At 38.8% G+C, this 14,589-nt stretch overlaps 1 protein-coding gene across 7 annotated transcripts in view; it reads right to left on the bottom strand.

The window, feature by feature from the left end:
• CDK19 (cyclin dependent kinase 19) overlaps window positions 1-14,589 on the bottom strand; it is a 173,371-nt gene that overhangs the window by 133,568 nt on the left and 25,214 nt on the right. For 3 of the 7 annotated variants that reach the window (XM_055535187.1, XM_055535191.1, XM_055535189.1), the window contains one exon: window positions 590-651. The exons of the other annotated variants lie outside the window; for them this stretch is intronic. The gene's annotated coding sequence lies outside the window, so the exon portion shown is untranslated. The remainder of the gene's footprint in view (window positions 1-589; window positions 652-14,589) is intronic. 7 annotated transcript variants of the gene reach the window in all.

Genomic DNA, 14,589 nt, shown 5'->3' with positions numbered 1-14,589 from the left:
GGTCTCCATAAAAACATATTTTACAAATGAGTGGGATGTGTTTGTTTCTCTACTGAAACAAGAACTAACTTGAGAGAAGAGCATATTAACAAGTTCTGAAGAGAGGTAATTAGCATGTTAGAAACAAAAATTTTTGGCACATGGGACCTAGAGTAAAAATGTCTGTCCTCCAGTCATGAGTCACCAACGAGGCTGCCTATTTACTGTGAAGCAATCTTTCAGTAAAAGGAGCAGCAAGGAAGAATACAGCATATGAATAATGATTTGGATACCTTCCCAGGAAGAAATCATAGTAAAACTGAGTCTGAGAAAGTTAGATAGCATGCACTATACATTTTCCTTTTACTCTTCCTCTTTGGTTAACAGCAGAGAGACTGAAATTTTGTCTGGAGTTCTATTCAAACTTTTCTACTTTTTATGGATTTTAGTAATACTGAATAAAATTTCCAAGTATTAGCTTGGTTTTACATTTTGTGGAAAGCACCATCATAAATTATTTTGTGATGACATTTGTGCAAAGCTCTCGAACCTGTCACATGCCCATCCCAGCACACACACAATGACACCAGAAGGCAACACTCTGCTTTACCTTCTGCTGAAAAGTCTGCTACCTCCAACGCTTGAGGTCCATACACGAAGCCCTCCTGGAATCTATGAACACAGCAGAGGCAAAAGGCAGAGAAGTTTATGTAGATTTAAAGTCACACTGCCCAAAACACAAAATGCCAAATGCCTATCACAAGTCTATATGTCTGCCAAGGAAACCAGATTTGGGATTTGACAATGAATAAATCAATAATATATTGATATCATTCAGAGTTTAGTATACATTACATGACTAATTATGTGGGAAAAAAACAAAAGTTAACTAATTATAATTCTAAAAGATGAAATTGTAATTCAAAAGTTAACTAATTATAATTCTCACCAATATAGGTGATTTACACTATCGAAAATCCAAACAACAAATTTTTAAAATCATGTGAGAGAGCCAATATAAGGAATATATAAGAAATTAAGTAGAAAAATATACTTCACATAATGAACTATGATAGACTCGACAGCTCAAGGTACATTCTTAGAACCAGAGACTGTTCGGAATACAGAAGAAAAATAATTAAAAACAGACCTGCAGAGCGGGAAGGGGAAAAGTAGACTGTAAAGATACTCTAACGCCAAGATTTAATTTAAGTCTGACAGCAATGTTGAAATGAGCCAGATACTACATATGCTAGGCAGTATGGGGGAAAATCTACCTTGTTCGAATAGTGTAAAATAAATATAAGCACAAAACATGAAACTTTTCAGAAAACATTCATGTAAAAGATTAAGAACTTAATCAGGTAAAATACATAGATCTCAGATTTCGTTTCGTTCTTTACTGATACTGGGCTTAAGGACTACAAAATGCAGCTGGTATATGAGAAAAGGAGTCAGATAAATTTTACTAGCTATTAAATTTAAAAGAGGGAGGGATGTTATCTTTATATAATATAGAAAAATTATTTAAAATATCATCAAATAACTAGGAAAAAAAGAAAAGTATTCTTTTAAAACATGATAATATGTGAAGAAAGAAACACTGCCTTGAGGTCGGGTGGCTTGAATTCAAGTTCCAGCTAAATCACTTAACTGCTTTGTGACATCAGACAGGTCACTTAATCTCTCATATAACGAGAGTTGTTCAATGAGGACTTTACCTCTCCAACCTGTACTGACTTTACTCTCTCAGATTGCTACTGAAAATGAAATGAAATGTGGTATTACAATCACAGAATGTTATTTTGCAAAAATTTTATATCGTGCATTTGACATAAATTAACAACAAAAGATGTTAACTAAGAAACAGAGGGAATATCTGGAAAAAGAAATGGCAACCCACTCCAGTGTTCTTGCCTGGGAAATCCCACGGACAGAGAACCTGGCAGGCTACGGTGCATGGGGTCGCGAAAGAGTCAGACACGACTTAGCAACTAAACGGCAACAGAGGAAACATAAAGTGCTAAGCCAAGAAATCTGGGGAGCTGTGTGGGCAAGGAAACCCAAAGATGCAAAGCAAAAGGGCTGAGCTGGTCAAAAGAGCCTAAAGTAGTTGACAAGGCTAAATGCCTGCCCGAAGGTCACAGTTCCCAAAAGATGGTTATATCATATTACTAATTCAGCAATTTGCCCAGCACTATCTGCCTCAGATGTACCTTCTCGTAACTCCCAAAACAACCTTATAGACTACACCCTCCTCTAAGTCAGTGCTTGTGACATTTTAAACTAAAGACCCAAGACACAGTAACTTCTTCTATATCGCATATATTTTTTAAAAGTCAAAGAGATACGATCTCACCTAATAAAGCAATTATGCAGAAAAGGCTTATATAGGATGTATGATGAGCTAGTCACTGTCCTAAAGCTCTACAAGTACTAACTCATTTGGTCTTCACAACTTTGAGATAAGTTCTTTTATTATCCTCACTTAACAGATGAAGAAATTGAGACACAGGGAGCTTAAGAAACTTGCCTAAATGCACATAGCCTGAAGTGGCAGACGTGCAATTCAAACCCAGACTGCCTACTTCTAGACTACACTTTTAGTCGCTATATCATCCAGTCTTCTATGAAATTAAAATCACACCAACCAAGCACTTAGCTATATATAAAAAACAATTACAAAATGTTCTTAAGTATTCAATCATGTTGCATTTGCAACATTTCCTTGGAAAATTAAAATTCAAATGATGGTAGTACAAAACATGTTTAAAAAATGAGAAATGCTTACAACATAAAACCAAAAGAAAAAATTCAAAAAAAATTTAAAGGCCTGAAAAAGACTGAAGAACATATATCCAAATAACATTCAAACAATATTTTTATTAGAGTAGCAAAATTGAGTGATTCCATTTCCATTTATTAAGACTTACTGCCATGTGATTACACTAAACTCACTCTTTCATATTTTTAAACCTTCAAAAAAAATTCAATAAAATGGATACTAACCCATACCCATTAGGACAGCTATTAATACTATAAAAAAAAAAAAAATTCAAGGACTAAAACAAGTGTTGGCAAGGATGTGAAGAAACTGGAACCCCTGTGTACGGTTGGTAAGAATGTAAAATGGTGCAGTTGCTATAGAAAACAGTATGGCAATGCTTCAAAAAATTAAAAATAGAATGATTATTCAGAAATTCCACTTTTGGGTATATAGCAAAAAGATTTAAAAGTGAGGATTCTCAAAGAAATATCTGTACACTCATGTTCATAACAGAATTCACAATACCCAAAAGGAGGAAGCCATTCAACTCTTCACTGACAGATAAATGGATAAACAAGATATATACACATACACACACACACACACACACACACACACACACACACACACAAACACACAGTGGAGCGTAATCAGCCTTGAAAAAGAAAAGCCTGCACATTACTACAACAGAGAATAATCTTGAGGACATTATGCTAGATAAAATAAGGAAGTCCCCAAAGTACAAATAGTGCACGATCCTTCTTTTAGAGGTACCTGCTGCTGCTGCTGCTAAGTCACTTCAGTCGTGTCCGACTCTGTGCGACCCCATAGAGGGCAGCCCACCAGGCTCCGCTGTCCCTGGGATTCTCCAGGTAAGAATACTGGAGTAGGTTGCCATTTCCTTCTCCAATGCATGAAAGTGAAAAATGAAAGTGAAGTCGCTCAGTTGTGTCCGACTCTTCACGACCTCATGGACTGCAGCCCACCAGGCTCCTCTGTCCATGGGATTTTCCAGGCAAGAGTACTGGAGTGGGGTGCCATTGCCTTCTCCGATAGAGGTACCTGGGGTAGTCCAATTCATACAGATAGAAAGTAAGGGCTTCCCAGGTAGCTCAGCAGTAAAGAATCTACCTGCCAATGCAGGAAAGTGGGATAGTGTTTGCTATGGGTTGGGTAAAGGGGAAAATTGGGGAGTTATTCTTTGGCATAGGGTTTCAGTTTTACAAGATGAAAAGAATTCTGTGGATACATGGAAGTGATGGTGGCACAAATAATGCATTCAACATCACTGTATACTTATAGAGATTAAAATGGTAAATTTTATTTTATATGCACGTATGTCATCACAATTCTTTAAAACAGTAATAGGTGCTAACTGTATAACATCCAAAAAGATATGTATAAAAAAATTATGTGCTATTTCATCTTCCAGAAAAACTAATGTAAATCCCTTTTTAATGTATGATTGCTATATGGTTTAAAAAAGTATACTATATATATATATATATATTTAAAGTGATTTCTATCAAGGCCATGCTTACCAATGTTAATCTCCTTAGTACTCCTTGGTGGCTCATTGGTAAAGAATCTGCCTACCAATTCAAGAGATGCGGGTTCGATCCCTGGTCTGGGAAGATCCCCTGAAGAAGGAAATGGCAACCCACTCCAGTCTTCTTGCCTGGAAAATCCCAGGGACAGAGAAGCCTGGCAGGCTACTGTCCATGGGGTCTCAAAAGAGTCAGACACAATTTAGTGACTAAGCAACAACTTAATTTTACTAAATGTTTAATTGGAAAAAGAAACTTTTTAACCAAAAGGTTAAACTAATTAAAGCATAATTTTTTGCTCCAAGAACTTAAGAGTTCTTATAACAAAATAACAGTTTAAATCCTCTAGATTTCCCTGCAGAAGAGCTTAAAGATTACATTCTCACATTTTAAGTCAGTCAAATCTCTTTTGTAAGACATTATACATGTACTACTACTTAGGTATTATATTAAATTGGTCTCCCTACTTCTGTTCTCAATCCTTTTTGTTGCACACGTACCATATACCTGGTACATATACCATATACATGGCTGCCTACCATATACCTATTCTCCCTTCCTGTTACTTAGTAACAGATCCTGGTTTTATTATAGGCAGCATGTACCCAAGCAAGGGTCTATACACCCTAGCCTTCCTCACTGCCAGGACTGGTAAGTGAGCTAGAAGTGGAAGTCACTGGATGGGACTTCCAGGAAAGCTACTTAAAGGGGACTGATCACTGATCTTTCTAACATGCAAATCATAACTGTCAAAATCCTTATCTTTCCACATAGGCCCTTTCATAACTTCTTCGGCCTCTACTTATTTCTGAAGCCTTACCTTAGCCTTAAGCTCCAGCCATAAAGAACCACATGTAGGATGCTGACTATCATTAATAATACTGTATTGTATATCTGTAAGTTGCTAAGGGAATAGATCTTAAAAGTTCTAATCATAAGAAAAAAGAATTTCATACCTATACATTGTTGTTCTTCAGTCACTAAGTCAAGTCTGACTATTTTGTAACCCCATGGACAGCAGCTCGCTAGGCCCCTCTGTCCATGGAACTTTCCAGGCAATAATACAGGAGTGGGTTGCCATTTCCTTCTCCAGGGGATCTTCCCAACTCAGGAATGGAAACTGCTTCTCCTGCATTGGTAGGTGGACTTTACCACTGAGCCACCAGGGAAGCCCCTGGTGATATGATAAAAAGAAAGAGAAAATATGTATTCTGCAATTAGGATATAGTATACTATCCATGCCATTAGATTAATTTTATTAACTGTGTCATCTAAATTGTCAAAATCCCAAAGGTTCCTAAGTGTATTGTATCATTTACTATGAAAGGTATATTAAAACTTTTGTCCTACACTTAAAAAAAAAGAAACAAACAGAACCACTCGTAGCCTTTGCACAAGCTGCTTGTAATACCCTTCTCCTAAACCTTTCTCCATCTATCCCTCAAGCCTCAGCTCCTACAAAAAGCTTTCTTACTGCACCCATCACATACATAGGTACAGACAACACATTTGTGCAACAAATATGAATAGACACTCTTCCTACTTTTACTGCTGGCTACTTGTCATGTATGGATGTGAGAGCTGGACTATAAAGAACGCTGAGCACCGAAGAATTGATGTTTTTGAACTGTGGTGTTGGAGAAGACTCTTGAGAGTCCCTTGGACTGCAAGAAGATCCAACCAGTCCATCCTAAAGGAGATCAGTCCTGGCTGTTCATTGGAAGGACTGATGCTGAAGCTGAAACTACAATACTTTGGCCACCTGATGCAAAGAACTGACTCATTGGAAAAGACCCTGATGCTGGGAAAGATCGAAGGCGGGAGGAGAAGGGGATGACAGAGGATGAGATGGCTGGATGGCATCACCAACTCATTGGACATGAGTTTGAGTAAACTCTGGGAGTTGGTGATGGACAGGGAGGCCTGGCATGCTGCAATCCATGGGGTTGCAAAGAGTTGGACATGACTGAGCAACTGAACTGAACTTTTCTTATAGAGGTACTACTGTCCTTTCCAATTATAAGGTAATTTTAGTTTTCTTATCTGCTTTTGTCACTAAAGTGAAAGTCCCTAAGGACAGAGACCATCAGTAATTCTTTGGCTTTCCATAACCCTTAGCACAGAGTCTAGAATACAAATTCAGTAACTGTTGGGTGAGTCAGTGAAGTTCAGAGAGACGGCCATTCTTAAACACTTCAAAAATTTCATGTTCTCAAACACTTAAAGGCACACTCTTGCCTCCATTTCCAATCACAAAAATTCTGATATCAAAGAATACATTAGAAGACATGATATGAGAAAGCTGAGAAGAGATGGCATTTAGATTTTTATGGAAAAATGAAAATTAAGAAAAGGAGAGATTTAATTTTAGTGCCCACTGGACAGCCCTGTCCTGGAGAAGGGCATGGCAACCCACTCTGGTATTCTTGCCTGGAAAGTCAGACACAACTGAGCAATTAAGCACAGCACAGCACAGACAGCCCTGTATCAGGTTCCTTACATTTAATTATTTCAAGCCTCATAAAGTTTCTATGAGATAGTTCTTAAGCTCATTTTAAAGGCTAAGAAGTACATAATTTGTTAAAGAGCTAGGCTCTGACCTCATAAATATCTGCTTCTAACAACTGATATTCATCACATATTAGCACTTAAATTTTTAGATATAAACATAAAATATAGTGGTCAAGAGAGAATTATCAATAAATAACTCACCAATTAACTTAGCCTCCATATGCTTCATCACTATTTACAACAGTTTAGCTGAGTTACAAGGAAGCCAGTTTTTAAGTGATGAGGATGTAAGAGCATGACTGACAGAATCAAAATTCAAACTTTCTGAAATAAGCTTTAAAGCATAAATAAAAACTAAGAGCAAAATTCCAGAATAAATCTTTCTCATTACAATCTTCTTTCATTCCCTCCAGTATTAAGTAAGAGAATACACTGCAGGGGACGTGTCTCTCCTAAATTCTATGTATGTTCAACAATCCCAATCAGTGACCCTGCCTATTTCTCACCACATAATATTTAGAATAATATCTTAGATGAGTAACTACATCCATTAAAAAGTCAGTAAACATATTGAATAACAGAGTCTAAACAAGAAAATAACTCTAGGGAAAAAATTAATGTAATGCTGTGATCTTGGGATTCAACAATCCTTACCCAGATCTTCTCAAATCTCAAAAGAGATGTATTATTATGACAGTGTGTGTATTCAGGCAATTCTTTTTAAGAGGTTCATGAAAGGACATAACATAAAACTAAACAAGAAGTGCCCTCAAAATGGTGACACAAGGCATTTCAGTTAGATAAAGGCTCCTGACAGTGAGGATGGTTTAATGCAAAGATGAATAATCAAAAAAGTATTAAATTTCCTCCTATGGGAATACTTAAAAATTCAGAAAAATTTATCTATATGAAAGTTCACGTTTAATCCTATCTGAAAACAAAAGAGGTTGGCATCAGCAACCCATGCCTTTCTCACCCAGGACCAAAGGCAAACGCCTTAGTTCAGTAACCCCCAGCCATTAAGCCACCAATCATCTTTTCATTACCTGGATACTGAAGATCCTTCACTGGCTCCCAGAACTCAAATTCAGTTCAGTTCAGTCACTCAGTCGTGTCCGACTCTCTGCGACCCCATGAACCACAGCACGCCAGGCCTCCCTGTCCATCACCAACTCCCGGAGTCCACCCAAACCCATGTCCATCAAATCGGTGATGCCATACAACCATCTCGTCCTCCGTCGTCCCCTTCTCCTCCTGCCCTCAATCTTTCCCAGCATCAAGATCTTTTCCAATGAGTCAGCTCTTCACATCAGGTGGCCAAAGTACTGCAGTTTCAGCTTCAACATCAGTCCTTCCAATGAACAGCCAGGACTGATCTCCTTTAGGATGGACTGGTTGGATCTCCTTGCAGTCCAAGGGACTCTCAAGAGTCTTCTCCAACACCACAGTTCAAAAGCATCAATATTTCGGCGCTCAGCTTTTAAGTCCACGCTAATACTGCCTTGCTATGCATACTGTTATACAACATAGAACAGAGGTTTCCCACTGAATTCTATAGCCCTGTTCCCAATAGCTAGACACACAGCAAAACCTGGTGAAAGTCAGATCCTACTCAGAGAGCCAAACTATCCTTAATTCAGAGTCAAAGAACCTCTGCCAACAACTTGCCCAAAAGCCTCTCTCACCGCACTCTGATCCCAATTCCTTGGAATTAAAATTGAAAGATTCCAACAGGAATCTGTGAAATATAAAAGCTAATGCTACAGTTGTACACCAAAACAGAAGCAAGTTCTTAAAGGAAACTCCTATCTTCAACTATTAATAATTCAAGGGAAAAACACAATTAAGAAAAAAGGATATGATATAATAGCTCTTATTTGTCAAAACAGAATTCTTACTTTTACACTCCCTTTCTAAACAAACCTGTAACTACAAGAAGAAAATAAGAATACAAGATACACTTTCCACTCTGGAATTATGCAGGTGGAAAAACTGCTATTTTTCCTTTTATACCACCTCAGCTGCTGCTGCTGCTGCTACTGCTGCTAAGTCACTTCAATCGCATCCAACTCTGTGCGACCCCATAGACGGCAGCCCACTAGGCTCCCCCGTCCCTGGGATTCTCCAGGCAAGAACACTGGAGTGGGTTGCCATTTCCTTCTCCAATGCATGAAAGTGAAAAGTGAAAGTGAAGTCGCTCAGTTGTGTCCAACTCTTAGCAACCCCATGGACTGCAGCCCACCAGGCTCCTCCATCCATGGGATTCTCCAGGCAAGAGTACTGGAGTGGGGTGCCACTGCTTTCTCCATACCACCTCAATGACCCCACAATTTGGACCCAAGTTCTGGCAATCTACTCAGCTACCTTCCTGGCCATTCTGGAGGTGTGAAGACTCCCTACCCCCACTCATCCAACTGATCACTGAATCCCACCTCTCCCCTAAATATTTATCTTCCTCCTAGCTTTGTCCCATTTTAAAAAATGTTGATTTTATACTGGACTATCATTGAGTTACAGTGTTGTGTCAGTTTCAGGTGTACAGCAAAGTGACTCACTTTTACATATACATATATCTATTCTTTTTCAAATTCTTTTCCCATTTAGGTTATTACAGAATACTGAGCAGAGTTATCCATGATAGTAGGTCCTTGTTGGTTATCTCTTTTAAATATCGTAGTTTGCACATGTCAGTCCCAAACACCTAATTTATCCCTCCCCATTCCCATTTCTCCCCTTGCTAACCTTAAGTTTGTTTTCTAAACCTATGAGTCTATTTGTTCTTTTTTTTTAGATTCGGCATATAAGCGTATCATGTGGTACTTGCCTTTCTCTGTCTGACCAAGCCCACCAAGTATGGCCATCTTCAGGCCCATCCAATGCTGCAAATGCAGCTTTACCCTCCTTCCACCCTCACTGCCGCCTCTAAGAAGCAGGTCCGCCTCGTGTTTCATTCACCTGGAACTCTCTAATAGCCTCCTGTTTCACTCTCCCCCATCTCCTGTCCTCTCCACCATCCACATTGCTACAAAACTAATCATGAAATTCCATTCAACAAGGCTACACACCCAACTGTCAGCAGTGGTTATCTCTAGTGAATGCCTACATTTCTGTGTTGTTTGCATTTTATAACAAGCAAGTGCCCTTTTACAATCAGAAAAAAATTTTATTATTTCCATTTGGGGGAACTATTAAAGTCTATTCCATTTGGAATCCAATATCCCACTTTAACATCACGTTAAAGGCCACATTCTTGAGCCAGGCACAGGTTAATCCTGCTCTGCCTTTCTCTGACATATTTCTAACCTCCATCACTGGTACATACTGAATACTTTAGCCATCCTGAATTACTTACTGTTATGTTCCTTGATATCCTAATTTTATACACAGAGGAAGCATCCTCCATTTGGAATACAGAAATATAACAATAATCTTGAGTCTGTTCCTAATAATCAAACTGCCTCTCACTAATTTTGTTGTTCAGTCGCTCAGTCATGTCTGACTCTGCCGACCCCATGTACCGCAGCACACCAGCTTCCCTGTCCTTCACCGTCTCCTGGAGCTTGCTCAAATTCATGTCCATTGAGTCGGTGATGCCATCCAACCATGTCATCCTCTGTCGTCCCCTTGTCCTCCTGCCTTCTATCTTTCAAAGCACCAGGGTCTTTTCCAGTGAGTTGGCTCTTCCCATCAGGTGGCCAAAGTATCGGACTTTGAGCTTCAGCATCAATCCTTCCAATGAATTTTCAGGGTTGATTTCCTTTAGGATTGACTGGTTTGATCTCCTTGCTGTCCAAGGGACTCTCAAGAGTCTTCTTCAGTGCTAAAATTCAAAGTCATCAATTCTTTGGTGCTCGGCCTTCTGTACTGTCCAACTCTCACATTCATACATGACTACTAGAAAAACCATCGCTTTGACTATACAGACCTTTTTGGTGAAGTAATGGCACAAACAAAATTTTGTACACACCAGGACCCAGGAGAAAGGAGCAGTGACCCCACAAGAGAGTGAGCCAGACTTTCCTGTGAGTGTTTGGGAGTCTCTGGCAGAGGCATGAGTCAACAGTGGCCTGCTGTGGGGACAGGGACACTGGCTGGCATAAGTCCTTTTGGAGGAGGTTGCCATTACCCCTACCATTTTGCCTCAGGGAGGGAACACAGCACCACCCATCAGCAGAAATTGGATTAAAGATTTAATCCAATTTAAATCTTTAAATTTAAATTACTGAGCATGGCCTTGCCCACAGAACCAGACCCAGTTTTCCCCACAGCCAGTCCCTCCCATCAGGAAGCGCCCACTAACAGTTATATCATTAAAGAAAAAACAGGTTTATCTACCTCATCGTGCACCACATAATTTCTAACTGTAGCCTACAGTCCCACAGTTGTACCAACACACTAAATTCTTTCCTTCTAACCAGAAAGAAATTGCTGTTTTTAAAAGGATAAATAAGACCGCACTTTGCATCCATAGTCTAAGAGATGATATGGGAAGAGGCACGATGCAGCATGCTAAATTTGGGTAGGGGGATTGAAGAGTAGAGAAAAACAGGTCAAGTACCCTGGATAAATCTGCAGCACAACTTCTTGCAGAGTGGAACAGCTATATCTCAAGTGTTATAAATCTTTATCAAGTAAAGGCATAATAAAGTTAAACTGGAAAATAGTACAAGTATTTATATTATTTCCCTCCTTCTTTTAGCATGAAAATTCAAAAGTTGGCCACTTTTTCAAAGCACATAATTGGATTTACCTTCCTTCAGTTTCTTATATTATGTAAACAAGTACAAACAACCATATGGAAATTACAGAGACTGTATGTAACTTAATGAGATCTCTTCTTCTAATTATAAATTACATATAATTCTCTTTCAAACTGCATAAAACAGACATAAAACCCAGATTTTTAAAAATATAAACTAAACACATGAAAGAAAAAAAAAAGAAGACATTCCTTTCATTTGATTGTGTAATGGGGTCAAACGAAACCAGCAAACAGCATTACCCAATACACATTTCTACCTAGAGAAATAAATGAAGAAAAGTTAGGGAAAGAGGGGTGAGGCCAAAACAGCTTAACAGGTTGCAGTAGCTAAGGAGCAAATCTAAGGATTTTCATACTTTTTGTGCTACACTATATAAGTTTTATTAAAAAGAACAGGTTCTTAGCTATAATAATGGAATTATGGCTATGCAGAAGAATGCGTTTAAGAGATGCATGTTAAAATACTAAAGCGTATAGTGCATGATGATTGCAACTTACTTTCAAGTGGTTCAGAAAAAATATTTAAATACGTACCAACATATTTACAGACAAAGCAAATACAGCAACCTGTTAACGATTTAATCTGGACTTGAGGATGGCAAACCACAGCCCAAGTCAAATCCAGCTGAGCCTGTTTTTGTAAATAAACCTACTAGAACACTGCCATGCCCACTCATTCACCTGTTGTCTACAGCTATTTTTTCTCTACAGCTACACAGTCAAATAGCTGTAACAGAGACTATGTGACCTCCAAAGCCTAAAATATTTACTGGCCCTTTACAGAAGTACAGCAAATATCTGACACTTTATGGGAAAAAAATTGCTAAGTCCTGATGTAGAGAGTGGATATACAGGTGATCATAGAATCAAGTCTTCAAGCTTTTCCGTATGTTTGAAATTTTTCAATAAAAAAGGTAGAAAAGCATACACTTCTATACACAAATCTTTTGATTTCTCCAAAATACAGATGAATACAGAAACAGATCATTGAAACAGAGAGCTTGGATACAATCATAATACTGATATGATTCTAAAAACACTATTACACTGTTTGGGGTACAGAACAACTTTTTAGGACAGCAATTTGGTGATATCTACTTTTAAACACTCCTACTCTATACCTATCCTATAGAAATACCCAAGTACGCAAAGATTAGTAGAAGTGCTTACCTGTCAGACAATGATGCAAGCACTTCACCTGTTATGCAATCTCCACAACAATCCTAGGAGCTAAGGACTACTATACTCCCCATTTTACATATGAGGAAACTAAGAGAGTTAATTTGCCCAAGTCATGCAGCTAATAAATGGTATAACAGGGATTATGAATTCAGATAAAACTTCAAAGCTCAATTGGAATCACCATACAATTCTGCCTGTTGGAAAAAAGGACAAAATACTCCAAAGATGAATACACAGAACCAATACACAAATGAAGACATTCAATCTCTCTGGTTATAAAATAATAAAGAGATGGGAGAGGGTGGGAAGATTTGGGAGAATGGCATTGAAACATGTAAAATATCATGTATGAAACAAGTTGCCAGTCCAGGTTCGATGCACGATACTGGATGCTTGGGGCTGGTGCACTGGGAAGACCCAGAGGGATGGAATGGGGAGGGAAGAGGGAGGAGGGTTCAGGATGGGGAACACATGTATACCTGTGGTGGATTCATTTTGATATTTGGCAAAACTAATACAATTATGTAAAGTTTAAAAATAAAATAAAATTAAAAAAAAAAAAAGAGAGATGGGAATACCAGACCACCTGACCTGCCTCTTGAGAAATCTGTATGCAGGTCAGGAAGCAACAGTTAGAACTGGACATGGAACAAAAGACTGGTTCCAAATAGGAAAAGGAGTACGTCAAGGCTGTATATTGTCACCCTGCTTATTTAACTTATATGCAGAGTACATCATGAGAAACGCTGGACTGGAAGAAACACAAGCTGGAATCAAGATTGCCAGGAGAAATATCAATAACCTCAGATATGCAGATGACACCATCGTTATGGCAGAAAGTGAAAAGGAACTAAAAAGCCTCTTGATGAAAGTGAAAGAGGAGAGTGAAAAAGTTGGCTTAAAGCTCAAGATTCAGAAAACAAAGATCACGGCATCTGGTCCCATCACTTCATGGGAAATAGATGGGGAAACAGTGGAAACAGTGTCAGACTTTATTTTTGGGTGCTCCAAAATCACTGCAGATGGTGAAATTAATCACATGCAGATGCAGCCATGAAATTAAAAGACGCTTACTCCTTGGAAGGAAAGTTATGACCAATCTAGACAGCATATTCAAAAGCAGAGACATTACTTTGCCAACAAAGGTCTGTCTAGTCAAGGCTATGGTTTTTCCTATGGTCATGTATGGATGTGAGGGTTGGACTATGAAGAAGGCTGAGTGCCGAAGAATTGATGCTTTTGAACTGTGGTGTTGGAGAAGACTCTTGAAAGTCTCTTGGACTGCAAGGAGATCCAACCAGTCCATTCTGAAGGAGATCAGCCCTGGGATTTCTTTGGAAGGAATGATGCTAAAGCTGAAACTCCAGTACTTTGGCCACCTCATGCGAAGAGTTGACTCACTGGAAAAGACTCTGATGCTGGGAGGGATTGGGGGCAGGAGTAGAAGGGGATGACAGAGGATGAGATGGCTGGATGGCATCATTGACTCGATGGACAGGGAGTCTGGGAGTTGGTGACGGACAGGGAGGCCTGGCGTGCTGCAATTCATGGGGTCGCAAAGAGTCAGACACAACTGAGCAACTGAACTGAACTGAATAATTAAATAAAAGCAGAATATCATCTGCCTGTCAATTAGATAAACAGAAAAAAGCTAACGTGAGCAAGAGTAAGGAGAAAGCAGCAGCACTGTGTCCTTTTGATAGATGTGTAAGTAAAGTCAGCCTACTTGGAGAAAGGTGTGGCAATATGCTCCTAAATTCAAAATGAGCATATGCTGTAATCCAACAATTCTGCTTCTAAGAATTTATGCTAAAGAGATAGACAAGTGGGCAAATATGCTA

The sequence above is a fragment of the Bubalus kerabau genome, chromosome 9, assembly GCF_029407905.1.
Source record: "Bubalus kerabau isolate K-KA32 ecotype Philippines breed swamp buffalo chromosome 9, PCC_UOA_SB_1v2, whole genome shotgun sequence".
Classification (NCBI taxonomy): domain Eukaryota; kingdom Metazoa; phylum Chordata; class Mammalia; order Artiodactyla; family Bovidae; genus Bubalus; species Bubalus kerabau.
The sequence above is the reverse complement of the archived record's forward strand: the minus strand, read 5'-3'. Positions and strand labels throughout refer to the sequence as shown.